At 43.0% G+C, this 25,457-nt stretch overlaps 1 protein-coding gene across 1 annotated transcript in view; it reads left to right on the forward strand.

Moving 5' to 3' along the window:
- GABRB3 (gamma-aminobutyric acid type A receptor subunit beta3) overlaps positions 1-25,457 on the forward strand; it is a 298,494-nt gene that overhangs the window by 88,876 nt on the left and 184,161 nt on the right. The gene's annotated exons all lie outside the window — the stretch shown is intronic.

Consider the following 25,457-nt stretch of genomic DNA (forward strand, 5'->3'; position numbering starts at 1 on the left):
CTCATCCTCGGTCGTCCTCTTCTCCTCCTGCCCCCAATCCCTCCCAGCATCAGAGCCTTTTCCAATGAGTCAACTGTTGTCATGAGGTGGCCAAAGTACTGGAGTTTCAGCTTTAGCATCATTCCCTCCAAAGAAATCCCAGGGCTGATCTCCTTCAGAATGGACTGGTTGGATCTCCTTGCAGTCCAAGGGACTCTCAAGAGTCTTCTCCAACACCACAGTTCAAAAGCATCAATTCTTCAGCTCTCAGCCTTCTTCACAGTCCAACTCTCACATCCATACATGACCACAGGAACAATCATAGCCTTGACTAGACGGACCTTAGTCAGCAAAGTAATGTCTCTGGTTTTGAATATGCTATCTAGGTTGGTCATAACTTTTCTTCCAAGGAGTAAGTGTCTTTTAATTTCATGGCTGCAATCACCATCTTAACTTTGTGATAATCCTGTTCTTTTTTCCAAAATAGCTGATGGTTCTTTTTTGTAACATTCAAGCATATTTTAGGTACATAAGAAACACCATACTTACTGAGAAATGGTGGGTCCAGCCAAATATCCCAGCTGATAGCCAACATTTGTGAATCTTTCATAGCAATGATGTTGACAAGTTAGAAGTCTATTCCTGTTAATCTTGAGCTACCTTTAATAATGTATTTTGGATAGATTATTTCAGAAAATTATTTTGACTATTCTCAAACCTATTTACTTGTTTCATTCTGAATTACCTCTTGAGATAACTTTATCTTTTCATTACCTAATAGAACTTATCATTTTCCCTAAATTATTATGTCTTTTAAACTCCTACTCAGAGGTAACACATAGTCAAGTATTTTCAGAATGTAGAAAACAGAATGTAGAAATTTTCAGAATGTAGAAAACAGAATGTAGAAATTCATTTTTCCCTTGCAAATTGTGCTCCTATATACTTGGAGCATAACTGTCTGTCTTCCACCATCCCCTATTCAAAAATCACTCATGTGGCTATTCCTTTATCATTTCCATTATCCCATCAGAAGATCAATTAACTTCTCAGTCTCAAGTTTCTATCATATTAGCTGGCTTCCTTTGGCTTCCCTCGAAGCAGATCCTGAATCCAAGTGTAAGTGCTTTTAAATGGTAAGGGCCTTGAAAGCTGTGAGAGGAGGGGGGCAGTGATTTAGGGTGGGAAAGGCAGCCTACAAGTTTTATTAATCCACCAACCACTGAGACTGACTGGAGCTCAATTCCATGGGAAATGGTGGGACAATCATAAAACACACACTTTAGCATTACCTCACCCAGGAGAAATGGAAGATGCATGGTGTAAGTGAGGTCCTGACAATTGTCTATAGTAAGGTTGCTGTAAGGAATAGATGCATCGTCATGTGGGAAATACTTTGAGACAATAGGGCCTGGTGCATGGGAAAGCACTTGATATCTGCTAGTGATTTTGATGATTTACTCTGAAGCCTTATGACAGCTGTTTCTAAAAGCAGTACTTGTTTACTGACTGTCAGCTGTAGGCTGATACTCCGTTCCATCCTAGGATAACCCAGTGGCTGGCTCCATGGCCTCACTGAGCCTGTGTTTAGGGGAGATAAGAGTGTGAAGAGTGCAGAGTGGGGAGTGTCTACCCGCAGGAGGGGGCCCAGCATTCTGAGAGTGAAGACTTATGTGGACCCAAGGCTCAGAAGAAGGGTCATTCACGGCTTCCCAGGAAAGGCAGAGTGCTGAGCCTGGCCAGGCTGTGGAAGAGCATGCAAGGGCTGAGAAGACTGCAGAACAAATGTGGAAGTGTAGAGAAAATGGCTGTTGTCACTGGGCAGCAAATTGAGAAGACTGAAGAAAGGGCTGGCCTCAAGGGTATGCCACCTGTGCCGTAACCGAACCCTGAGCCCACAAGGGCTTCACACCTGGCTTCATCGCTTAGCTCTCACCATCTTGAAATTCTTCATAATTTTTGAACAGTATTTCAATTTTAACTAGGCCCTGTGAGTTGTGTTGCTGGTCCTACAGAAGAGTGTTAAGTCTGGGACAGATTATTGAAGGTCTTATAAACCGTGTGTGATGGTTAACTTTGCGTGTCAACATGACTGGGTTGCAGAGCACCCAAATACATGGTCAGACATTATTCTGGGTGTGTCTGTGAGGGTGTTTCTGGTTGAGATTAATGTTTGAATCTGAAGACTCAGTAAAACAGAGAGCCCTCCCTAGTGTGGGTGGGCCTCATTCTATCAGTGTAAGGCCTGACCTCATTTGGGTTGGAGGAGATATCTCCTGCCAGACAGTTGGCTCTTCTTTGTTCTCATCCTGCTGACCATCAGACTGGGACTAACTGTGTCATCAGCTCTCTTGTGTTGCCAGCTATATCATCACGGGAACCAATTCTTGACAGTCCCTCTCTGTCTGTTCCTGTCTGCCTGTCCATCTGTTGCTTCTGTTTCTCCAGAGAACCCTGATTAAGAAACCTGCAAAAGTGCTTGTAGTTTTCTCACTAAAAGTTGAACTACTTCAGTGTTTTTGATACAGGAAAGTGACATGTACCCTAGATAAAAATCCATAGCACAGGGAAGATGGATTAAACCAAGAAGAGGCTAGTGCATTTGTCCAGAAGAGAGATGATGAGGGTCTGCATTTAAATAAAGTGATGGAAAAGGAAAGGAAAGCAGCTGGTAAATCATCTGCTGTACAAACTTAGGACAACTGAATTAACTAAGAAGGTGAAGAATTAAAGACAACTCCGCTAAGAAATGGAGAAGGCAGTGGCAACCCACTCCAGTACTCTTGCCTGGAAAATCCCACTGATGGAGGAGCCTGGTAGGTTGCAGTCCATGGGGTCGCTAAGAGTCGGGCACAACTGAGCGACTTCACTTTCATTCATGCATTGGAGAAGGAAATGGCAACCCACTCCAGTGTTCTTGCCTGGAGAATCCCAGGGACACAGGAGCCTGGTGGGCTCCCGTCTGTGGGGTCGCACAGAGTTGGACACGACTGAAGTGATCTAGCAGCAGCAGCAGCAGCAGCCACTAAGAAAATGTAAGATCCCAGAGTCCTAGTGCTGCTTCTGTTTGCCCACACTTTGAAAATTTCCGTTATTGCCTCAGTCTTATTTATTCTCATCACCTGAGTGGCCTCCAGTGGCATTTTCTTATTCCTACTGCATGTCCATCCAACATCCAGATGTGGGTGGCCGTGTGTGGGCATTGTCCCATTTTCCATCTTAACTGGGTGGATCAAAACTTGCATGTTGATTTCTGACTGCAGAAAGCATTAAGGTCTTCAGAATTTCTAGCTTCCTTTCCTACAATGCAAAATGAAAGCTTGGAATCGTTCTTTCCTAACTACATTAACGTAGACTTAGAAACACTGAAGTGCCACCCACTGCATCATTTTCTCCTAAATCTCCCTCTCAAAAGTTCTGCTGTGGTTATTCCTACTAATTGGACATTTTACCACCCATGATAGCTCAGGAGCGCCTGTGAACTTGGAAATGGATTTGTGCCCTCCTCCTCTGTCAGTTACAAAAATGTCAACAGTGATGTCCATGCCTCCCTAGAGAGTTTTTGCCTTTACATGTCTGTGTTCAGAGACATGCAGCATTGTCTCTAGTCTTCTTTTCCATCAGCCAATTCGCTACTCATGAGTGCATAATTTTATATGATCTTATAATGGCTTACGTTTATTTTAGTTGGTTGCATTTGATGGAGAGAGCTGTAAAAATTTTTTCCCCAAGTCTAAATATGTTGTGTGAGTCGCATTTCCTCTTTTTTTCAGGTGTCCTCTCCCCTGATAACCGTTCTACTATACAGAGGTCAGCAGATAGTTATCCATCTCATTGATATATTTATTCCACAAAAACTGTAAAGTTTTGACTATATGTCAGGAGCACCTTCATTTCCCCTCCCCACCAGCAAGGAACAAGACCCAAGCGGTAGGGCAGTTCTGAAACCTGGGTGGGACTTCCTTAGCCCTGATTGAATATTAACATTCAGCTGTCTAGAGGAAGTTCTGGCTCACATATGCTCTTCATGTTTTCACTATTTTATGATAGACGCTGGCATGCTTTCATTACTAAGTCACATCTGACTCTTGTGACCCTGTGAACTGTAGGCCCTCTGTCCATGGGATTCTCCAGGCAAGTGGGTTGCCATTTCCTTCTTTAGTGATCTTTCCAACCCAGGGATCGAACCTGGGTCTCCAGCATTGCTGGAAGATTCTTAACTGACTGAGCTACGAGGGATGGCATCTCAACAGAAGAGTCCTTAGAAACCGTCTCCCGGTAGTGGCTATGTGGATTTGGCAGTATTTCTGAGGTCGGCTGGCACCACACTGACCTGGAGGCCCCTTCTGAAGCTGAGGCAGAAAGTCTGGACCCCTGATACTTGACCTTTTCCGGAAGTTGTTCCCGGCACTCAGGGTCCTGCTGAGTCAGTCGTCTTGGTGTTCAGGCTGCGGTGTGATGTCTCAGGTGGGTTGCTCACCAGGCCTGTGGGCCAGCCTGCCATGTCCCTGGCTTGCAGAGGGCCACGGGTGGCCTGTGGGCTGTCCACAGGTAGTGACGATCCTGGATTGAAGAGCCCTGGCCACCTCAAATCTAACAGTACCCTCAGGAATGTGATTCTGACTTAGTACACATCTGTTGCTGTGTGACATACACTAAAGTACAGGATGGGACCTGCCTTGGGTTTCCCTGCTAGTTAGGGGCAAAGCTGGAACCCAGACCTCAGCCCTGCAGCTTTGTGTTCCTGTGGGCAGTTTTTGGAACATGGAGTATATGTTTCTTCATTTAGGTGGGAACTGGGAGTCACCTGGGAGGCAGTCAGTGTTAGGAGGTCACGTCATAAGTCAGGTTTTTCTGCTTTTGTTCCAGGCCTTGCCCACATTCTGAGGCCCTGCTCCCTTGTAAGAATTTATCTGCTTTCAGCCAGCCAGTAATGGGGAGGCTTATGGGAATCCACGTAGACATTTTCTTCAAAATATAGGGAAATGGTCAGTTTCCCTGTGAGTGGGAAGAGGCAAGGGGGTAAGGAAACACTCATTGCAAAATTTAATACAAACCTTCTTGAGAACATTGTTAGTATGAAGGTGGTGGTGGGCTTTCATATACTACAGTTGAGTCACTACTGCCTGAGGAATAGGAGAGGAATGTAGAAGCCAGAAATTAGACTTTAGCATCATACATTATATAGACAAACCTAAGGGTGAAATATTTGAGTCAGTGATTTAGTAAGTCTTCCCAAGACGAGAGCACAAGAACTCAGAAAGTATTGAGGGAAAACCAAAGTGAGGCTGCAAGTAATTTTGATGGTAGATATTTTTCCACGTGCTGTGACGACTTTAACACAAATGTTCTTTTACTTCACTAGAAATATGTTTTCCAAGTTGCAAGGCCTGGGAGTGTCTGACACTAATTAGAACCAACATAAACTTATGTTTTCTGTTTTGTAATGTGGGACATTACCTGTATCCTGACGCTTGAAAACTCTGGAATGGCCGAGACAAAAGGACTGTCTTCGATGTTCTGACTCACATATGCTCAGTGTGGATGCAAAAGAAGTGGAATCACGTTGCTGGTCAGATGTAACAACTTAGATCTGAAAATATGCTTACATTCCCCATATGGGGAGTCAAAATATCACTTGGGATATTATTTATATTTTTAACAATCTGATTTTGAGGAGAAATGGGCATTTAAAAGCATATATTGATTTTTTTTTCCCCTATAGAAGAGATGGAAGGCAAATATATCCTCCTATCACCTTGATTCATTTAGGTTGCATGCATCTTAAAAGTCTAATTTCTGGACCAAATGATGGATGAATCTAGGCTGATTGGATTCAGGTAAGGCTAATATTAGAAATGCTGATGGTTGGCTGGTTGGTTGATTTCAATTGCCTCCAAAAGATTTAAGGCAGCTTGCAAAAATACATAATGAACGATGCAGTTTTTAAAGGAGATTTGAAATTAGGTATAAAGCAAAAGCAAGGGTAGAAAATGATATGAAGCCAAGGGGGAGGCTGATTGTAAACCCACATGCATTCATGGTACCACAGGTACAGGAGGAAGGACAGGCATTTGGCTGTGCTCTTCCTAACCCACAGCACAGAGAGGACGGTCCAGCCGTTTGGTAACAGTGTGGTTTCCTGGAGGCCTGAGGAAACCCTCTGTGGGCCCCATGAAGAGGCCAGCCTGCTGCATTGCCACAGCTCCCGGCCCTGGATTCCGAAGCAGGAAATCCTGTTCTTGTACACTGATCACTGTGACCACCTCTTGAACATTCCCTGTTTCCAGCTGTAGGGAAGGTTTGCGTCAGTAGCTAACCAGGGTCAGCTGCTAGTACATGGTTTGTTCTCCACTCCGTTTGACCTCTAAGACCTTGCTTTTAACCACCATGCTGTAAATGAAGGAAGATGCAGGACATTTTAGTCTGGAAGGGAAGCAGCCTCTCTGTTTGACATATTCAATGGGAAGCTTGGGTTGACCTACGAGTGACTTTCTGTCTAAAGTAGAATTGGATCATTGCATCTGGCAGGATGGGTCCCATGACAGGGTTGTTTCATGCTGTGTGGCTCTGGGGTGTGCTTTGGGTGGCCCTCGACAGATGGCTCTTCCCTGGGAGGGTTTAGTTCCACTGAAGTGCTCGGAAGGTAGCAGGAATGATAAAGTGCCTGAAAGCTATGTCTTAGGACTTTCTCTCGAGAAATAGAGCCAATAGGAGGTATACAAACAGAGAAATTTAAGTAACTGGCCTGTGTGATCACAGAAGTGGCAAGTCTAAAATTTGTGGGTAGGCAGCAGCTGAGACCCACAGAAAGGGTGATGCTGCAACTTGAGTCCCAAGGCCTTCTGGAGGCAGTTTGTCCTCTCTGGGGACTTCTGTATTTTCTTTTAAGGCGTGAAATGATTTCATGAGGCCTGCCCACATTATGGGGGGTCCTCTGCTTTACTCCAGTACTCTTGCTTGGCTAATCCCATGGACGGAGGAGCCTGGTAGGCTGCAGTCCATGCGGTCACTAGGAGTTGGACATGACTGAGCGACTTCACTTTCACTTTTCACTTTCATGCATTGGAGAAGGAAATGGCAACCCACTCCAGTGTTCTTGCCTGGAGAATCCCAGGGACGGGGGAGCCTGGTGGGCTGCCGTCTATGGGGTCGCATGGAGTCAGACACAACTGAAGCAACTTAGCAGTAGCAGTTGCTTTACTCAAGGTCTACTGATTGAAATGTTGATCTCATCTGATAAATACTTTTACTGAAACATCAAGACGTGTTTGACCACAAATCTGGGCAGCTTAGCCTAGTTGAAACAGAATCGGCCATCACACTATGTTATCAAAGGAATGGAGGGGCAAGGCTAAGGTTACCCCATAGAATGAAGATGGGCTGGCTGCGAGGGCAGGGGCCTGTTTACTGCACTCGTTTGAGTTGCATCTTAGTGACGAGATCTCTGTTTGTGCCCTGGTGCTCTGGAGTGAATAACCAGGCATGAGGGGAGCTGATGATGGGAGCAGATGTTCTGAGGTCAGAGAGGGCTTTCTGCCTTGGGCCCTGGACAGGGTACTGTCCTCAGTGTAGGAAGCCTTCTGGAAACAGTGAGATTGGCTCTGGGCTCTTGTAGAGGGAACTGTTTGTGGGTCTGGGTGAGACTCCAGATCCAGTTCTACTGTTTGAGAATGTTTTGTTTGAGGTTTCATGGTTTTCAAAAATTCAACGATGTCTTTCCAAAACAAACTGAATCAGTGTACCAAAAATGCAAAGATAAATAGCCACACCTGGATTTGAAAATGGCAAGGCATGGTGAGTTGGGGGCAAACAGGGTGAATGTACAAGAGATGCTACATCATATGGCGGTATGGTTAACCAGATCAGAGTGAGATTCTGATGTGTACCTGTGAATTCTCAAGAGCCAGGGAGTGCAATTCCCACTGTTTTATTCTGAAAGTTCAGAAAGGATATTTTAGAAATGTGATGTCAGCCAGTGCTTATCCTAACGAGGTCAAAAAATGAGATTGCAGTGGACAGTGACACCACAGTGAGTAAGGGGCTTAGAAGCAGTCACCACAAATCAGAGAACTTACCTGGAGAAAGAGTTTATGTGTTCATTTTGTTGTTCAGACTGTGTGACAAGATCAGTAATCACCCCATGTCCTGTGCGGCGGCATTGGTTTCATTGCTGAGGATGCAGAGGTCCTGGCCTCCGTACAGGTCCTCCGTGTGGGCTTCTGCGGCAGTGGAGAAAGCAACCTTAGCAGAACTGCCCTCTGCATCGAGCTGAAGCTTATGCCATTATTCCTGTGAACTCATACCAGTATTTCATGGGTTTCCATGGGTTTCCACTTAGGGAAATTCTATAAACCCTGTGCCTTTCTGGTTCTTGCTTTTGGCCTTAGCGAAGTGCAGTTCCATTACAGAGAGAGAGCCACGATCGCCCAAGTGCCCTGGAGCTGGCCCTGAGCTTCCAGGAACCGGAGCTCCAGCAAAGCCATTTCCCCAGAGTGCATACCCTCGCACTGCTGCAGGACCCACTGTTCGTTAGTATTTCCCTCTCCTTCTCTCTCCCTTCCCCCAGCTGTCTGTCTCTCCTGTTCTTCCCTTCTCAAATAAAATGAGGGTCTGGAGAAAGCTGGCTAAAATGTTGCCATGACCTCTCCATTCTGCAGTCAGTTCATTGTCCACACCCTGAGATTTTAATGCTGGCTGTGATCACATTCCCAAGAACATGAATGGGGTAGCAAACTGTGAGCCAGTTAATTTAAAATAAGAAACTGTCAGTAGACTAAGCCTAGAAGTCCATTTGGCCAACTGCTTCTCTCCATGTGTTCAGCCTTCCAAGAAGCCAGGTCATAATGAGACCATTGCTTTGGTGGATAAAGCAATCAAAATAATTGAGTGGGTCTTGTGAAAAAGTTTTATGAGAGGCTGAATGAATGTTTGTGAGGATTGTCCAGGGGATGCCTTTGCCCCCTGTTTAACTCTGCTCTCAGTGTTTCCCAAGTGGCTCACTTGGTAAAGAGTCCACCAGCAATGCAGGAGACATGGCTTTGATCCCTGGGTTAGGAAAATTCCCTGGAGGAGGAAATGCCAACCCACTCCAGTATTCTTGCCTAGAGAATCCAGGAACAATGGAGCATGGCGAGCTTACAGTCCATGGGGTCTCAAAGAGTTGGACTTGACTGACTGAGCCTGCAAGTACAACTCTGCTCTCACTTTTGTTTTGGAATGTGCTTTCCTTGGTGCAAGACCTCTTTTGTCATTTATCTTTGGATACGTTAATAGTACCAGCTGATCAAATTGCTAGGATGCTCTGTGAGAGTAAACCCTAGTGCTTAATTAGAATATACATTCTTGACCTACCCATGAACTGATGGTAGTTTAGGTGGTAGATACTTTTCCTGATGCCCTTGTAACCCTTCATGTGCTGATGTCTGGATGAAAGTTGAAGTGGTTTTGTGAGTCAACACTTTTAAAAATTTTATGTATTTATTTTTGGCTATGCTGGGTCTTCTCTGCTGTGAGGGCTTGTCTTTAGTGTGCTGACCGGGGGCAGCTCTCCCTTTGTGGTGCGTGGGCTTCTCACTGTGGTCGCCTTTCTTCTTGTCAAGCTCAGCCTCCAGGGTGCGCGAGCTTCAGTAGTTGCCGGATGTGAGCTCAGCAGGTGCGGCTCCTGGGCTCTAGAGCACAGGATCAGTAGTTGTGGCACACAGGCTTAGTTGCTCCGGGGCATGTGGGACCTTCCCAGACTGGGATCGAACCTGTGTCTCTGGCATTGGCAGATGGATTCTTAAAACCAAGCCACCAGGGAAACCCATGAGTCAACTTTAAAGTAAATAAGCAAGATTCACAGCAAAGAGATAGTTAATAAAAACATGATACTCTATATTAATGTGCCATTTCCATTTTGGTTCACTTTAATAGAAATTGTCGTTTTCCGTCTTTGGAATAAGGAAAGAAAACTGTTCTACCTTCCCTTCCTTATTCCAGATCCCAGGAAATTGCGTGGGTATTTTGACTTACAGTTTGAGCCTTGGGATTCAGGTAAGCACATAAATGGTATCTCCAAAGTTTGGGGGAGAAAGCCCTTTTCCCTGGGCTGTGGAATGATTTAGAAGAGGCCAGAGCCCATTGCTTCATGTTTTGGGGTATTTTCCTCTATCCCAGAAAGCACATTTTTAGGGAAGGATGTCTATGATAAATGTACTGTTACCAAGATGTCAGTGAATGAGAAGACATAAAAGTTACCATTTCTAAATAAATAAGCAGTGTTTGTATTATCCCTTCTATGGATGTTTGAATTTAAATAGTCCATGTTTGAAATAAGCTAAAACAGTGGGATTCTAACTGGGGACTTGGAACATCTTCCAGCTAGGTGGTGTGCATGGTGGGGATGTTTTGAGGGCAGGATAACGTTTCTATCCCTGAGATTGCATTTTGAAGTAAAAGTCTTCACTTTTACAGGTTTTAGGTGAGGCTGCAAATAAAGCAATCTAGAGGCCAAAGAAGCAACTAGGCTAAAATTAATGACTGTTATTCCTGCATCACTGGTCCAGTTAGGGAAAAGTCCTTCCCAGAGCAGGGTGGACATTAGTACCACTGTGTGTGCCCAAGCAGGCAAGCCCAACTGGAATGGGCATAAGCCTATTATCTAGTTAATAGTATTTAGGTACAAAATGTATCTTTAATCAAAGTCACTGTAATTTTAAAAATATTTCTAAGAGAGAAAAAAACATTAGAAGAAAAATGTTTAAATGTAGTGTTTGGTATAATGTCGGGGGCTTCCCTGGTGGCTCAGACAGTAATGAATCTGCCTGCAGTGTGGGACACCTGGGTTCGATCCCTGGATTGGGAAGATCCCCTGGAGAAGGGAAAGGCTACCCAGTCCATTATTTTTGCCTGGAGAATTCCATAGACAGAGGAGCCTGTGGGTTACAGTCCAAGCGGTTGCAAAGAGTCAGTCACAACTGAGTGATTAACACTTTCACTTGGTATAATGTGGAAATCTTAAACATCTATTTCATCATTTAATTATTATTTGATTAATGCTAGTTGTTTCTACATCTATTAGTAAAGCATAAACTTGAAATGTAAATGATGATATTAGCAAGTTTTATTTATTTTAACTTGTTATAGATGTTCAACCATGGAGAACTGGGAGGGTATGCCTAAGAAGTTGAAATGCAAGATACTAAGATGGAATAGCTCACCAAGAATAAGTTTCTTTTATGTTTATTTTAATTCAGCTTAAAACCCATTTCTGGTAAAGAATGGTAGGGGTGTGTGTGTGTGCGCACACACACATGCACGTGTGTGCATTCAGCCACGGTGCTCTGTGTCTCTGGTCTGTCCAGTAGTTTTAATTCCACTAGGTTCTGTGTGGTTGCAGAGTTGCCTCTGCCAGTTCCAGGCAGGTGACTTTGTGGGAGCCTGTGCACTCTGGTTTCATCAGATGGACAGATAGTGGCAGTGAATCAGGTTCCACCATCACAGGCAGACCAGGAGCAGAGGCAGAAATGAGAGGAGAGCAGTGAAACCTGGGAGGAACTTTAGAAAGTGGATTTCATGTAACTCAGTCAACTGTAGTCTCAGAGAGAACTGAAAGTTTGTTAAAGCAGAATGGATGGCAGCTGTTGTTAGAGTTCATTACTTAACAATACTGGCAGCTTTAAGAGATGGGCTCCATGTTCCTGTCTCACAGTGACTCGGTAAGTGGTGTAGTTAATTGTCTTGTGTTTTTCGCAAAGATGCTTTCCATACTATCTCTGCTTATGTGGACTTCTTGTGAAACACACATTCACCACCCCCTCCCTGGCCCCCCACACACAGAGGCACAGAGGAGACAGCGGAGGAGGCAGAGGGGTTCAGAGCTGTTTGCTGATGAGCAGTATCTTCCTGGAGGCCCAGGATGGTGGTGAACTGAAGTAATCTGGGCACGGCTTCTTAGGAACCAACCTGCTGCTCTTGAATAGGGCAGGGCACTGAATCAAATTGAAGCTTTGGTTTTATAAGCTGCAAGGATCTGCAGCAGTTTTTTGTTGTTGTTGTTGATGTTGTTCAGAACATTGGGAAAAGAAATTGTGGTGCCATGAGAAAGCAAGTCCTCATCTCAGCTGAACCCAGGGGTCTCCATTGTAATTTAATATTCAGTGCCTCATTAAGAGACCCAGGGACTCCTGCGACTTCTGAAACCACAAGTAATTATTTCACAGGAAGGTTTGATAAATTGGATCCTGCCTATTCCAGTGAGAAGGAAGGCAGAATTGTAAACAGAACACTGTTAACTCTTTGAGGCAACTTGGTTCCTTTTACTATGTTACATCCTTGAAATAGTAAGTGGTCTAAAAGCCAGCCCACCTATTCTTTTATGCAGGAGAGTAGCAATGGTCCTGTAACCCTTGCCTTTCTATCTTTCAGTGAAATCCTTGCCCATAATTTTGCAGCTATGCCCTGGTTCTAATTTCACTATTTTAGGTCCTTAATTGATAAGATACTAAAAGATGAACTCCCCAGGTTGGTAGTTGCCAAATATGCTGCTGGAGACGAGTAGAGAAATAGCTCCAAAAATAATGAATTGGTGCAGCCAAAACAAAAAACAACAGCCAGTGGTGTATATGACTGGTGATGAAAGTAAAATCCCATGCTGTAAAGAACAATATTGCATGGGAACTAGGAATGTTAGGTCCATGAATTAAGGTAAATTGGAAGTGGTCAAACAGAAGATGGCAACAGTGAACACTGATATCTTAGGAATCAGTGAACTAAAATGGATTGGAATAGCCGAATTTAAATCAGATGACCATTATATCTACCACTGTGGGCAAGAATCCCTTAGAAGAAATGGAGTAGCTCTCGTAGTCAAAAGAAGAGTCCAAAATGCAGTACTACGGTGCAGTCTCAAAAACAGCAGAATGATCTCTGTTCATTTCCAAGCCAAACAATTCATTGTCACAGTAATCGAAGCCTATGCCCCAACTCCTAATGCCTGAGAAGCTGAATTGAATGGTTCTATGAAGACCTACAAGACCTTCTAGAAGTAACACCAAAAAAAGATGTCCTTTTCATCATAGGGGACTGGAATGCAAAAGTAGTAAGTCAAGAGATACCTGGAGTAACAGGCAAGTTTGTCCTTGAAGTATAAAATGAAGCAGGACAAAGGCTAACAGAGTTTTGTTAAGAGAACGCACTGGCTATAACAAAAACTTCTAACAACACAAGTGATGCCTCTACACATGGGCATCACCAAATGGTCAATGTAGAAACCAGACTGATTATATTCTTTGTAAATGAAGATGGAGAAGCTCTATACAGTCAGAAAAATCAAGACTGTGAGCTGACTGTGGCTCAGATCATGAACTCGTTATTGCAAAATCTCAGACTTAAATTGTAGAAACTAGGGAAAACCACTGGAACATTCAGGTATGACCTTAATCAATTCCCTTATGATTATACAGTGGAAATGACAAATACATTCAAGGGATTAGATCTGATAGAGTGCCTGAAGAACCACGGATGGCATTCTATAGGAGGCTGTAACCAAAACCATCTCCAAGAAAAGAAATGCAAAAGGCAAAATGGTTGTCTGAGTAGGAGGCCTTACAAATACTGAGAAAAGAAGATAAAAGGCAAAGGAGACAAATATATATATATCTGCATATATCTGCAAATATATATATATATCTGAATGCAGAGTTCCAAAGAATAGCAAGGAGAGGTAAGAACGCCTTCCTAAGTGAACAATGCATAGAAATAGAGGAAAACAATAGAATGAGAAAGACTAGAGATCTCTTCAAGAAAATTAGAGATACCGAGGGAATTTTTCATGCAAAGATGGGCACAATAAAGGACAGAAATGGTATGGACCTAATGAAGTAGAAAATACTAAGAAGAGATGCAAAAATACACAGAAGAACTATGGAAAAATGATCTTACTGTCCCAGATAACCATGATTGTGTGATTGCTCACCTAGAGCCAGATATCATGAAGTGTGAAGTCAAGTGGGCCTTAGGAAGCATCACTATGACCAAAGCTAGTGGAGGTGATGGAATTCCAACTGAGCTATTTCAAATCCTAAAAGATGATGCTGTGAAAGTAGTGCACTCAATATTCCAGCAAATTAGGAATACTCAGCTGTGGCCACAGGACTGGAAAAGATCAGTTTTCATTCCAATCCCAAAGAATGTTCAAAATTACCACACAATTGCACTCATCTCACACATTAGCAAAGTAATGCTGAAAATTCTCCAAACTAGCTTTCAACAGTATGTGAACTGAGAACTTCCAGATATCCAAACTGGATTTAGAAAAGGCAGAGGAATGAGATAAAATTGCCAGCATCCAAAGGATTATAGAAAAAGCAAAGGAATTCCAGAAAAACATCTACTTCTGCCTTATTGACTATGCCAAAGCCTTTGACTGTGTGGATCACAACAAACTGTGGAAAATTCTTAAAGAGATGGGAATACTGAAAGTTTGCTGCAATGAGCTGTGAACAACACTGGGCTTTGTGGCCTCTGGAGTGAGAGGAATTTGATGTGGGGCCAATGACAAGGCTTGATCGCTCAGAGCTTTTTGGGTAATAAAGTTTTATTAAACTATAAAAGAGATAGAGATAGCTTTGGACATTGACATTAGAAGGGGATGGAAAGAGTGCCTCCTTGCTAGTTTTAGCAACTAGTTATAAACCTATTAGCAAGCTTCTGATTAGAGAAAGGAAATGCTCAAAACTCAGAGAGTTACACCAGGCCCCTCACTTACAACATGCATTTTGAGATATCACTGGCACAAGGTGAGTCATCCCTGGCCATAAAACATTTGTCATGAAATCTTAAAGAATGGGACGCCAGAGCACCTTACCTGCCTCCTGACAAATCTGTATGCAGGTCAAGAAGGAATGATTAGAACTGGACATGGAGCAATGGACTGGTTGAAAATTGGGAAACAAGTATGTCACCCTTTTTATTTAACTTCTGTGCATAGTATATCATGCTAAATGCTGGGCTGGATGAAGCACAAGCTGGAATCAAGATTGCCAGGAGAAATATCAATAACCTCATATATGCAGATGACACCATGCTTATGGCGGAAAGTGAAGAAGAGCTAAAGAGCCTCTTGATGAGGGTGGAAGAAAAGAGTGAAAAAACTGGCTTAAAACTCAACACTCAAAAAATAAAGATCATGGCATCCGGTCCCATCCCTTCATGGACAATAATGGGGAAACAATGGAAACAGTAACAGACTTTATTTTGGGGGGCTCCAAAATCACTGCAGATGATGACTCCAGCCATGAAATTAAAGGATGCTTGCTCCTTGGGAGAAAAGCTATGAGAAACCTAGACAGTATATTAAAAAGCAGAGACATTACTTTGCCAACAAAGTTTCATCTAGTCAAAACTATGGTTTTTCCACTAGTCATGTATGGATGTGAGAGTTGGACCATAAAGAAGGCTGTGTGCCAAAGAATTGATGCTTTTGAACTGTGGTGTTGGAGAAGACTCTTGAGAGTCCTTTGGACTGCAAGGATATCAAATCAGTAAATCCTAAAGGAAACCCATCCTGAGTATTCACTGGAAGGACTGATGTTGAAGGTGAAACTCCAGTACTTTGGCCACCTGATGTGAAGAGCTGACTCATTGGAAAAGACCCTGATTGCTGGGAAAGATTGAAGGTTGGAAGAGAAGGGGATGACAGGGGATGAGTTTGTTGGATGGCGAAACTGACATGATGGACATGAGTTTGAGCAAGCTCCAGTTGTGGTTATGGACAGGGAAGTCTGGTGTGCTGCAGTCCATGGGGTTGCAAAGAGTCGGACATGACTGAGTGACTGATCTGAACTGCACTTATTATCTGGTTCTAATTTCACTATTTTAGGTCCTTAATTGAGCACATTTTGTTATTTCTCTGCTCAGAGTCAGCTCCCCAAAGAGGTCTTATCACATCCGTGTCCACTTTTCTAGGACTCGTTTTCTTCACAACACTTAACAGTCTCCATTACTGCATTATAGGTGTACGGACTTTTAGTTTATTAGTTCACAGTCTCCATCCCAGAAGAGCTGAAAAATACTCCTTTCTGCCGTGCTCACAGGATCTGAAACATGTCTTAGGAAATACTATCAAACAAAACTGGTAAACTGAAGAAATGATTAATGGAATTAGTATATTAATGTACTCACTCCTGAAATCTGATTTGGATTTTGCCACCAGGTAATGTATTGATAAGTGTGTGTCATTGGGAGAGGACTTGGAGAAAACTATTGTAAAGGCAAAAAATAAAATAGGGAAAGAAATAGGCTTTAACTGGAGTTTTCCCTGAAATGGGTCATCTTGTTACAATCTGTCTTCTGTCCTAAGAAGTAAAGCTGTGGACAGAGTGTGTAACACTTTGGTGCACTTCTAGATTAATTCCTGTGTTCCAGGGGTCTACTAAGAAGAGTGTGTGGCAACACGCCCCCTTCTGCTATGGTCTTGACGTAGGGCACAACACTGTCTGATTTGCTCTGACTGAGGATACTTCCTGTGACCTTCATAGCCTCTGCTTCTCTCCATACCCATCTGAGTAGGGTCTTTGCTGCTGCTTTTCCTGAGAATCAAAGAATAATTCTCTCCTCCAGTGGTGTATAAGGCCTTATGAAATGAAGCAGCATTTTAGGTGTACAGATAAGAATATAATTAATAGAGATAAACCAGAGTTAGCTATAAGAACTCACTTCCCTAAGAGACAATGTGAAGAGAATAAATATACTGAAGCCTGGAATCTGCTGCTCACTCTTCTGCTGGTTTAAGAGAACTTTGTCACCAATTGGCTTGCACCCACCCAAGGAAAAAGAAAAAGCACAGTTATAATTTGAACTTTTTTTTCTGGCAGTATTATGGATGTTGTGTTTGAGGAGTTAACTGAACGTAAATGTCCTAATCCTGGGCCCACAATTTTTTCAAAATAAGTTAGAATTAATCTCAGGGAGAGCTGCCCCAGGAGGGCACCACAGAAGGTCAGTTTTCAGCTTGTTTATGATGTAATCTGATTTTTTCTTAAAATACAAATTCCATAATTTTGTGTATTTTTGATATGCAAATATGACAAGCACTTACAATTTTTTTGTGTGTGAAATGGAGTTTAAGATACCATAAACTAATTATTGAATTGTAAGAGAAACTCCTTTTCTGTCTCTTTTCTCTTGGGGGTTATTCTCTCTTCTTTCAGAGAGAATTTTACCTTTTCTCCTCCTATTACATGGTTTTCATCTGTCTTCCTAAACATCATTGATCATGATCCAGGGCCAGGGATTCTTCCCATTGTGAAAACTTCCTCTTGTAAAATGGAGGGTTATGCCAAGATAATATTGGTGTTGGACAGCCTGTATATAAAGCATCCAAAGAAAAGGAGGAAAGGAAAAAGTACAGAAAAGGAGAAAAAAGGTACAGAAAAGGAGAAAAAGGTTAGTAAAAGGCAAGATGAAGAGTAATTATTCCAAGTTTTACTTGGTGTTATCCATCCTCCCCACAGTGGAAGCATTTATATGTGTGTATCAAAGTGAATTAAGAAATGCGTAGATGTGAAAATGAAAACTAACATTTTCCCTTAGACAAAATTCAAACCTTCTAGAGAGTCATTGTGAAAGCAAACAAAAATCCTGACATAGGATCTGCTCAGAACACGCGCCCCCGTCCCAGTGGCAAGGGGGTTGGGGGGTTGGGGGCTGCAGGGATGGGGAGAACTGAACATCTTCTTCCCAAAACCCATTTCAATTTTTTAATAGTAAAAAGTAAATTAAAAACATGTCAACCATGAAACTGGTGAAACACAATAAATCCATTCTGAGATTCTAGCCATAAAATCCGCCCAAATTAATTAAATAAGAAATGTATAATTCTTTAATATGACTTATTGATAAAGCACCCCCAGCGTTTGTGAAGCACACATCTCTTTTACACAATCTGCTGATCTCTCGATGAGTGTTTAAAGCACCCTAAAAAGAGCAAAGAAAAGGTGCAGCCCTCACTGAGAGGGTCTTTGCAGCAGTATTGTTTCAGTCTTAAAGTCATAGGAATGTGTCCATGATTCAATGTTAATCTGGCACAACGTTGCCTCCCAGGAAAAACACAGAGATGACCTTTGAAGCTTCTTGATATGGCATTTTTCCTTAGACTTATTTGAAAAATGAATCTGGATTTTACTATGAATTTGTGAGATGTTTGTATAGCATACTGAGTTCTATTTATTTCAAACAACGTAGTGATGGAATTTTTTTCTATTCTGTTTTTTAAATTTTATTTATTTATAATTGAAGGATAATTGATTTATAATATGTTCTTGATTTCTGCCAAACATCAACATGAATCAGCTATTGATAGATATACATATGTTTCCTCCCTCTTGAACCTCCCTCCCACCTCTCACCCCATCTACCCCTCTAGGTTGTTACAGAACCCCAGTTTGAGTTCCCTGAGTCATATGGCAAATTCACACTAGCTATCTATTTCATTTGGTAGTGTATATGTTTCCATGCTTCTCTCTCCGTTTGTTTCATCCTCTCCTGTCCACACCTGTGTCTGTAAGTCCATTCTCTGTGTCTGAGTCTCTATTGCTGCCCTGTAAATAGGATCATCAGTACCATCTTTCTACATTCCATATGTATTAATTAATATACAATATTTTCTCTCTCTTTCTGACTTACTTTACTCTGTGTAATAGGCTCTAGTTTTATCTACCTCATTAGAACTGACTCAAATGTGTTCTTTTTTATGGCCAAGTGAAACAATGCAAATAAATAGAGAAAAACAATAGAATGGGAAAGACTAGAGATCTCCTCAAGAAAACTGGAGATACCAAGGGAATGTTTCATGCAAAGGTGGGCACAATAAAGGTCAGAAATGGCAAAGACCTAACAGAAGCAGAAGCTATTGAGAAGATGCATAAAGAGTACCTAGAAGAACTATACATAAAAGGTCTTAATGACCCAGATAACCATCAAGGTGTGGTCACTCACCTAGAGCATGACATCCTGGAGTGTGAAGTCAAGGGGGCCTTAGGAAGAATAACTGAACAAAGCTAGTGGAGGTGATGGAATTCCAGTTGAGCTATTTCAAATCCTAAAAGATGGTGCTGTTAAAGTGGTGCACTCAATATGCCAGCTAGTTTGGAAAACTCAGCAGTGGCCACAGGATTGGAAGAGATCAGTTTTCATTCCAATACAAAGAATGTTCAAACTACTGCACAATTGAGCTCATCTCACATGCTGGCAAGATAATGCTCAAAATCCTTCAACCTAGGCTTCAACAGTATATGAACCAAGAACTTCCAGATGGACAAGCTAGATTTAGAAAAGGCAGAGGAATCAGAGATAAAATTGTCAACATCCATTGGATTATAGAAACAGCAAAGGAATTCCAGAAAAAACTTCTACTTCTGCGTCATTGACTAAACTAAAGTCTTAGTGTGGATCACAACAAACTGTGGAAAATTCTTAAAGAGTTGGGAATACTGAAAGGTTGCTGCTATGAGCCATGAACAACACCAGAATTCATGGGCTCTGGAGGAGAGGAATTCGATCTGGAGCCAGTGATGAGGCTTGTTTGCTCAGAGCTTTTTGTGTAACAGTTTTATTAAAGTATAAAAGAGATAGAGAAAGCTTCAGACATAGACATCAGTGTCCCCTTGCTAGTTTTTAGTAAGGAGTTATATGCCTATTAGCAAGCTACTAATTAGAGAAAAGAAATGCCTCAAAACTGAGAGAGTTGCTCCATGCCCCTCACCCACAACATGCATTCTGAGTTAACATTAACAAGGTGAGCCATTCCTGGCCATAAAACAATTGACCTGAATCTTCAAGAAAGGCATATTTCTAAGCACATACATAGTTCATCCAAGTAGCTTAAGAAAATCTTTGCATGAGATAAATGCATTGATCAGCTCAAGGTTTGAGAGATAAAGTTAAGCTCAGGCTGAACCTTGACAACACAGGATTAGAAGAGAAAAGAGAAAAAAAATGGTATACCACTTACAGTTTATTTCCTCCTGCCACTTGGGGACCTGTGGCCTCCCTGCTGAGGCTATTAACACTCGCAATACCAGACCATCTCACCTGCCTCCTGAGAAATCTATATTCAGGTCAAGAAGCAACAGTTAGAACCGGACTTGGAACAACAGATTGGTTCCAAGTTGGGAAAGGAGTACGTCAAGGCTATGTATTGCCACTCCACTTATTTAATGTGGAGATTACATCATAGGAAATGCCAGGCTGGATGAATCCCAAGCTGGAATAAAGATTTCTGGGAGAAATATCAGCAACCTCAGATATGCAGGTGATACCACCCTGAGGGCTTCCCCGGTGGCTCAGAGGTTAAGGCATCTGCCTGGAATGCGGGAGACCGGGGTTCAATCCCTGGGTCAGGAAAATCTCCTGGAGAAGGAAATGGCAACCCACTCCAGTACTCTTGCCTGGAGAATCCCATGGAGGGAGGAGCCTGGTAGGCTACAGGCCATGGGGTCACAAAGAGTCAGACACAACTGAGCGACTTCACTTTCACTTTAATGGCAGAAAATGAAGAGGAACTGAAGAGCCTCTTGATGAAGGTGAAAGAGGAGAGTGGAAAAACTGACTTAAAACTCAACATTCAAAAAACTAAGATCATGGCGTCTGGTCCCATCACTTCATGGCTAATAGATGGGGGAAAAGTGGAAATAGTAGTAGATTTTATTTTCTTAGTCTCCAAAATCACTGTGGACAGTGACTGCAGCCATGAAATAAACCTAGTTCAGTTCAGTTCAGTCGCTCAGTCATGTCCGACTCTTTGCGACCCCATGAATTGCAGCACGCCGGGCCTCCCTGTCCATCACCAACTCCTGGAGTTCACTCAGACTCACGTCCATCGAGTCAGTGATGCCATCCAGCCATCTCATCCTCTGTCGTCCCCTTCTTCTCCTGCCCCCAATCCCTCCCAGCATCAGAGTCTTTTCCAATGAGTCAACTCTTCGCATGAGGTGGCCAAAGTACTGGAGTTTCAGCTTTAGCATCATTCCTTCCAAAGAAATCCCAGGGCTGATCTCCTTCAGAATGGACTGGTTGGATCTCCTTGCAGTCCAAGGGACTCTCAAGAGTCTTTTCCAACACCACAGTTCAAAAGCATCAATTCTTCTGCTCTCAGCCTTGTTCACAGTCCAATTCTCACATCCATACATGACCACAGGAAAAACCATAGCCTTGACTAGATGGACCTTAGTCGGCAAAGTAATGTCTCTGCTTTTGAATATGCTATCTAGGTTGGTCATAATTTTTCTTCCAAGGAGTAAGCGTCTTTTAATTTCGTGGCTTCAATCACCATCTGCAGTGATTTTTGGAGCCTCCCCCCAAAAAAAGTCTGACACTGTTTCCACTGTTTCCCCATCTATTTCCCATGAAGTGATGGGACCAGATGCCATGATCTTCGTTTACTGAATGTTGAAATTTAAGCCAACTTTTTCACTCTCCTCTTTCATTTTCATCAAGAGGCTTTTAAGTTCCTCTTCACTTTCTGCCATAAGGGTGGTGTCATCTGCATATCTGAGGTGATTGAGATTTCTCCCGGCGATCTTGATTCCAGCTTGTGTTTCTTCCAGTCCAGTGTTTTTCATGATGTACTCTGCATATAAGTTAAATAAGCAGGGTGACAATATACAGCCTTGACGTACTCTTTTCCTATTTGGAACCAGTCTGTTGTTCCATGTCCAGTTCTAACTGTTGCTTCCTGGCCTGCATGCAGATTTCTCAAGAGGCAGGTCAGGTGGTCTGGTATTCCCATCTCTTCCAGAATTTTCCACAGTTTATTGTGATCAACACAGTCAAAGGCTTTGGCATAGTCAATAAAACAGAAATAGATGTTTTTCTGGAACTCTCTTGCTTTTTCCATGATCCAGCGGATGTTGGCAATTTCATCTCCAGTTCCTCTGCCTTTTCTAAAACCAGCTTGAACATCAGGAAGTTCACGGTTCACATATTGTTGAAGCCTGGCTTGGAGAATTTTGAACATTACTTTACTAGCGTGTGAGATGAGTGCAATTGTGCAGTAGTTTGATCATTCTTAGGCATTGCCTTTCTTTGGGATTGGAATGAAAACTGGCCTTTTCCAGTCCTGTGGCCACTGCTGAGTTTTCCAAATGTGCTGGCATATTGAGTGCAGCACTTTCACAGCATCATCTTTCAGGATTTGAAATATCTCTACTGGAATTTCATCACCTCCACTAGCTTTGTTCGTAGTGACCTTTCTAAGGCCCCTTGACTTCACATTCCAGGATGTCTGGCTCTATATGAGTGATCACACCATCATGATTATCCGGGTCGTGAAGATCTTTTTTGTATAGTTCTGTGTATTCTTGCCATCTCTTCTTAATATCTTCTGCTTCTGTTAGGTCCATACCATCTCTATCCTTTATCAAGCCCATTTGCATGAAATGTTCCCTAGACAGCATTTAAAAAGCAGAGACATTAATTTGCCAACAAAGGTCCATATAGTTAAAGCTATGATTTTTCCAGCAGTCACGTACGGATGTGAGAGTTGGACCATTAAGAAGGCTGAGTGCCAAAAAACTGATGCTTTCCACTTGTGTGCTGGGGAAGACTCTTAAAAGTCCCTTGGACAGCAAAGAGATCAACCCAATCATTCCTAAAGGCAATTAACCCTGAATATTGATTGAAAGGATTGATGCGGAAGCTGCAGCTCTAATACTTTGGCCACCTGATGTGAAGAGCCAACTCATTGGAAAAGACCCTGAAACTGGGAAAGAGTGAGGACAGAAGAGGACGATAGAGGATGAGATGGTTGGATGCCATCATTGACTCAGTGGACATGGGTTTGAGCATACTCCAGGAGATATTGAAGGACAGAGAAGCCTGGTATGCTGCAGTCCATGGGATCACAAAAAGTTGGATACAACTAAGCAAATGAACTACAACAACAAAATCACAAAATTGTGTGTTGGAACTCAAAAGAAACTTAATCTTTCTGCCCCACTTAAACTCTTTTAAAAAAGATGAGGTATTTAAAAGTGCAGTTACATTAGATTGGAAATTTTAAAATCATATTTTATGATAACTTGCAGAAGTCTACTTGCTGCTGCTAAGTCGCTTCAGTTGTGTCCGACTCTGTGTGACCCTGTAGACGACAGCTCACCAGGCTCCCCCGTCCCTGGGATTCTCCAGGCAAGAACACTGGAGTGGGTTGCCATTTCCTTCTCCAGTGCATAAAAGTGAAAAGTGAAAGTGAAGTCACTCAGCTCACCAGGCTCCTCCGTCCATGGAATTTTCCAGGCAAGAGTACTGGAGTGGGGTGCCATTGCCTTCTCCAAAGTCTACTTAAGTAGATTCAGTTTGGATGGCATTTTGGAGTATTTCCAAGTAATGCCCAATTCACCTAGGAACTCTCTAATGAGGGGAGTGTTGTGCTACAAGAGAGTCTGAACGTTATCCTGCTTCCAAATGTAGCATAAAACTCCAATAACACCTTGATTTCATACTGAATGTAAATTTGCTTCAGTGCTGCGTGTGTTCTTGTGGACTCTGGTTAGCCTCAGCTGTGTGGCCTTGGGCATCTGTCCTGCTCTGGGCCCTGTTCCTCTGGCAGAGGGTGACGAGATGCAGCAGAGGCTGAGCAGCCGTCTCAGGAAGCACTGAGTTGGGTTTGGACATTGGCTCCGTTGGTGTGTCCTCTGGCTCCAGGACACTGGAATGAGTGGCCGCTGAACTGAGGAAAGGAGTCGTGGGAAAGAGATTTGACCCGGAGGGAGATCCAGATGAGAGACTGAGGATCTCAGGACATATCAGAGCTCTTACAGGGACACTGTGTTGGGAGGTGGTAGGAAAGATGACACAGAGGGTATGAAAACAGAAGAGAAGTCTTGGCCCAAGGTTTAAGGAAATAAGAAAATGTCCAAGTGACAGGAATTTTCATGTCTCAATAAGAATATGGAGGGGAATACAAGTTTGAAATAAAGAGAGTGCTCTGTAGAAGTCTTGGAACAAGGCCATGACCACTGCCTTCTCCAAGGAGAGACAGTTTGTGGTTTCTCAGTAGTTAGGGAGAAAGTGAAAGTGAAGTCGCTCAGTTGTGTCCGACTCTTTGGGACTCCCTGGACTGTCACCCTCCAGGCTTCTCCATCCATGGGATTTTCCAGGCAAGAGTACTGGAGTGGGTTGCCGTTTCCTTCTCCAGGGGATGTTCCTGACTCAGTGATTGAACCCAGGTCTCCTGCATTGTAGGCAGATGCTTTACCATCTGAGCCACCAGGGAAGTCACATGATAATAACCTTTTTTGAATACTTGCCCATGGGAGACAATGAAGGAAGTGCTTTGAATGGGTTATATAGTTTAATGCTCACAGTAAATCAGTGAGGAAGATACATCTGTGATCCCCAATAAACAAATGAGGAAATTGAAATTTGAGGAAGCCTCCTACTTAGGGAATGTACAGCCAGGACTTGAATCCACCTTGAGAATCACTGTCTTAGACCACTGCACAAAGGATTTAAAAAAGACTGTTTAAATGGTTAGTGGAGGTTGCATTTTTAATACTAAAGACTATATTGTGGATTTACAAATTTGTAATAAACCTGATGAAATTATACCTTTTTTTTTTAATCTTAAGAGATATAATGCAGTGTAAAGCAACCAGTGGTGATAACCCTGTCCTGGGGGTTCACACATTTCAGGAGTAGCTGTGATGTGTGTCAGGAGTTTACCATCCTGACGTGAGCAAGTGGGGCCTTTGTGCTCCATCTGGCCATGGCATATGTCAGAACACTTAGGACACGAGGAGGCAGTTGAAAGGCCTGGCCTGTGATGTGCCCTGGAGCCTCCCTGGAGCCTCCTCGAGATGGACAGACTGCTGTAAACACTCCCGGTCTCTTAAAACCCTGGGAGCTGGTTCTGCTCAGCGGGTCACTACTTTGGCTCATACCTTACCTCTCTTCTGACCTAGGGTGAAACTTGCAGCTCTGATCCTCTAGCTTTCTTCCCTTAAAAAGTGTACATACTAATACATGATGTTTTAGAAGGCTGATGTAAGGGAACATTCATGAAGCAGAGCAATGGGCCTTCAGTAAAAACTATCCCTTTATTTTCACACTGGAAGCATCTAATATCCACAAATGGTGACCTGCAGAGGGGACAAGAGCTTGTGTTCTTATCCTGCCCAGGTCATTTTCAGAGGAAGTGAGCTATTCTTGACCTCCCAGGGAGAGGGCAGAGATGTTCTGAACTGGAGGTGGCTGGACTGGAAGTAGTGAGCCCTTGTCCTCTTGTGTGCTGCTTTCTGAGTTACGAAGTAACCAGCCCTGTGTTTCTTATTCCTGACATATCTTCCCTTTGAGGGCAGCCTGGCATCTAAATCTTTTCTAGGACCATGGAATGCTGTCCCTAACAAAACCTTTTCTCCTTCAAGGGAGGGGGGCACCCTCAGCTTAGGGTCCCATGGATGAGTCAAGCCCATATGTGACGCCAGTCCCACAGGTATTTC

Source organism: Oryx dammah, unplaced genomic scaffold (assembly GCF_014754425.2).
Source record: "Oryx dammah isolate SB20612 unplaced genomic scaffold, SCBI_Odam_1.1 HiC_scaffold_16, whole genome shotgun sequence".
In the NCBI taxonomy this organism is placed as follows: Eukaryota; Metazoa; Chordata; class Mammalia; order Artiodactyla; family Bovidae; genus Oryx; species Oryx dammah.